Source organism: Panulirus ornatus, chromosome 48 (genome assembly GCF_036320965.1).
Source record: "Panulirus ornatus isolate Po-2019 chromosome 48, ASM3632096v1, whole genome shotgun sequence".
Taxonomy (NCBI): Eukaryota; Metazoa; Arthropoda; class Malacostraca; order Decapoda; family Palinuridae; genus Panulirus; species Panulirus ornatus.
In genome coordinates this window covers 11,465,567-11,469,995 of record NC_092271.1, presented here as the reverse complement: position 1 = coordinate 11,469,995, position 4,429 = coordinate 11,465,567, and positions in this window count along the sequence as shown.

Below are 4,429 nucleotides of genomic sequence, written 5' to 3'. Positions count from 1 at the left end.
GTTTAAAAAGAGATATACACAAGTATATGCATGTAAGTAGGAGAGATGGCTAGAGAGCATTTTTGGATTAGGTATTAACTGATAGGCATGTGAGAGACTTTTGGATGTTAATACACTAAGAGGGGCAACTGGGGGGATATCTAACCAATATCTTGTGGAGGTGAAGGTGAAGATATGTAGAGGTTTTCAGAAAAGAAGAGAGAATGTTGGGGGTGAAGAGAGTGGTGAGAGTAAGTGAGCTTGGAAAGGAGACTTGTGTGAGGAAATACCAGGAGAGATTGAGTGCAGAATTGAAAAAAGTGAGAGGATATGACGTAAGGCGAATGGGGGAGGAATGGGATGTATTTAGGGAAGCAGTGATGGATTGTGCAAAAGATGCCTGTGGCATGAGAAAGGTGGGAGGTGGGATGAAGAAGTAAGATTGTTAGTGAAAGAGAAGAGAGAGGCGTTTGGATGATTTTCACATGGAAATACTGCAAGTGACTGGGAGATATATAAAAGAAAGAGGCAAGAGGTCAAGAGACAGGTGCAAAAGGTGAAAAAGAGGGCAAATGAGAGTTGGGGTGAGAGTGTATCATTAAATTTTAGGGAAAATAAAAAGATGTTTTGGAAAGAGGTAAATATAGTGCATAAGACAAGAGAACAAATGGGAATGCTGGTGAAGGGGGCAAATGGGGAGATAATAACAAGTAGTAGTGAAAAGAGAGGGAAAGGAGTGAGTACTTTGAAGGTTTGTTGAATGTGTGGGATGATAGAGTGGCAGATATAGGGTGTTTTGGTCAAGGTAGTGTGCGAAGTATGAGGGTCATGAAGAAAGATTTGGTAAACAGAGAAAAGGTAGTGAAAGGTCTGCGGAAGATGAAAGCTGGCAAGGCAGTGGGTTTGGATGGTACTGCGGTGGAATGTAGTAAAAAACAGGGTGACTGTGTTGTTGACTAGTTGGTAAGCATATGTAATGTATGTATGACTCATGGTGAGGTGCGTGAGGATTGGCGGAATGCATGCATAGTGCCATTGTACAAAGGCAAAGGGGATAAAGGTGAGTGCTCAAATTACAGAGGTATATGTTTCTTGAGTATTCCTGGGATATTATATGGGAGGGTAATGCACCGAAACCACAGCTCCCTTTCCACATCCAGGCCCCACAAAACTTTCCATGGTTTACCCCAGACACTTCACATGCCCTGGTTCAATCCATTGACGGCACGTCGACCGAGGTATACCACATCGTTCCAATTCACTCTATTCCTTGCACGCCTTTCACCCTCCTATATATTCAGGCCCCAATCACTCAAAATCTTTTTCACTCCATCTTTCCACCTCCAATTTGGTCTCCCACTTCTCCTTCTTCCCTCCACCTCTGACATATATACCCTCTTTGTCAATCTTTCCTCACCGATTCTCTCCATGTGACCAAACAATTTCAAAACACGCTCTTCTGCTCTCTCAATCACACTCTTATTATTACCACACATCGCTCTTACCCTTTCATTACTTAATCGATCAAACCACCTCACACCACATATTGTCCTCAAACATCTCATTTCCAGCATATCCCCCCTCCTCCGCACAACCCTATCTATATCCCACGCCTCGCAACAATATAACATTGTTGGAACCACTATAACTTCAAACATACCCATTTTTGCTTTCCAGGATAATGTTCTCGCCTTCCACACATTTTTCAATGCTCCCAGAACTTTCGCCCCTTCCTCCACCCTGTGACTCACTTCCCCTTCCATGGTTCCATCCACTGCCAAATCCACTCCCAGATATCTAAAACACTTCACTTCCTCCAGTTTTTCTCCATTCAAACTTACCTCCCAATTGACATGTACTGTACCTAATAACCTTGCTCTTATTCACATTTACTCTCAGCTTTCTTCTTTCACACACTTTACTATACTCAGTCACCAGCTGCTACAGTTTCTCAACCGAATCAGCCACCAGCGCGGTATCATCAGTGAACAACAACTGACTCACTTCCCAAGCTCTCTCATCCACAACAGACTGCATACTTGCCACTCTCTCCAAAACTCTTGCACTCACCTACCCAACAACCTCATCCATAAACAAATCAAACAACCATGGAGACATCATGCACCCCTGCCGCAAACGGACATTCACTGAGAACCAATCACTTTCTTCTCTTCCTACTCGTACACATGCCTTACATCCTCAATAAAAACTTTTCACTGCTTCAAACAACTTGCCTCCCACACCATATATTTTTAATACCTTCCACAGAGCATCTCTATCAACTCTATCTTAGACCTTCTCCAGATCCATACATGCTACATACAAATCCATTTGCTTTTCTAAGTATTTCTCACATACATTTTTCAAAGCAAATACCTGACCCACACATCCTCTACCACTTCTGAAACCACACTGCTCTTCCCCAATCTGATGCTCTGCACATGCCTTCACCCTCTTAATCAATACACTCCCATATAATATCCCAGGAATACTCAAGAAACATATACCTCTGTAATTTGAGCACTCACCTTTGTCCCCTTTGCCTTTGTACAATGGCACTATGCATGCATTCCGTTAATCCTCAGGCACCTCACCATGAGTCATACATACATAACATATGCTTACCAACTAGTCAACAACACATTCACCCCATTTCTTAATAAATTCCACTGCAATACCATCCAAACCCGCTGCCTTGCCAGCTTTCATCTTCCGCGAAGCTTTTACTACCTCTTCTCTGTTTACCAAATCATTCTCTCTGACTTCGCACACCACCTCGACCAAAACACCCTATATCTGCCACTCTATCATCTAACACGTTCAATAAAACTTCAAAACACTTATTCCATCTCCTTCTCACATCACCACTACTTGTTATAATCTCCCCATTAGCCCCTTTCACCGATGATACCAATTGTTCTCTTGTTCTACATGCTTTATTTAAATCATTCCAAAACATCTTTTATTCTCCCTAAAATCTAATGATACTCTCTCATCCCAACTCTCATTTGCCCTCTTCTTCATCTCTTGCACCTTTCTCTTGACCTCCTGCCTCTTTCTTTTATACATCTCCCACTCATTTGCACTATTTCCCTGCAAGACTTGTCCAAATGCCTCTCTCTTCTCTTTCACTTATAATCTTACTTCTTCATCCCACCACTCACTACCCTTTCTAATCTGCCCACTTCCCACACTTTTCATTCCACAAGCATCTTTTGCGCAAGCCACTACTGCTTCCCTAAATACATCCTATTCCTCCTCCACTCCCCTTAAGTCCTTTGCTCTCACCTTTTTCCATTCTGTACTTTTTCCATTCTGGTACTTCTTCACACAAGTCTCCTCCCCAAGCTCACTTACTCTCACCACTCTCTTCACCCCAATATTCTCTCTTCTTTTCTAAAACCCTCTATAAATGTTCACCTTTGCCTCCACAAGATAATGATCAGACATCCCTCCAGTTGCACCTCTCAGCACATTAACATCCAAATGTCTCTCTTTCGCACGCCTATCAATTAACACGTAAACCAATAATGCTCTCTAGCCATCTCTCCTACTTACATACGTATGTCCTTTTTCAGCACACAAATCTAAAAGCTCTTCACCATTTCCATTTACAAAACTGAACACCCCATGCACATCAATTATTCCTTCAACTGCCACATTACTCAGCATTGCATTCAAATCACTCATCACTATAACCTGGTCTCGTGCATCAAAACTACTAACACACTCACTCAGCTGCTCCCAAAACAAATACCTCTCATGATCATTTTTCTCATGCCCAGGTGCTTATGCACCAATAATGACCCATCTCTCTCTATCCACTTTCAGTTTTTCCCATATCAAATCTAGAGTTTACATTCTTACACTCTATCACATACTCCCACCACTCCTGTTTCAGGAGTAGTGCTACTCCTTCCCTTGCTCTCGTCCTCTAACCAACCCCTGACTTTACTCCCAAGACATTCCCAATCCACTCTTCCCCTTTACCCTTAAGCTTCGTTTCACTCAGAGCCAAAACATCCAGGTTCCTTTCCTGACACATACTATATATATATATATATATATATATATATATATATATATATATATATATATATATATTTATCTATTTATTTATTTATATATTTTGCTTTGTCGCTGTCTCCCGCGTTAGCGAGGTAGCGCATGGAAACAGACGAAAGAATGGCCTAACCCGCCCACATACATATGTATATACATACATGTCCACACACGCACAATATACATACCTATACATCTCAATGTACACATATATATACACACACAGACATATACATATATACACATGTACATAATTCATACTGTGTGCCTTTATTTGTTCCCATCGCCACCTCGCCACACATGGAATAACAACCCCCTCCCCCCTCATGTGTGCGAGGTAGCGCTAGGAAAGACACCAAAGGCCCCATTCGTTCACACTCAGTCTCTA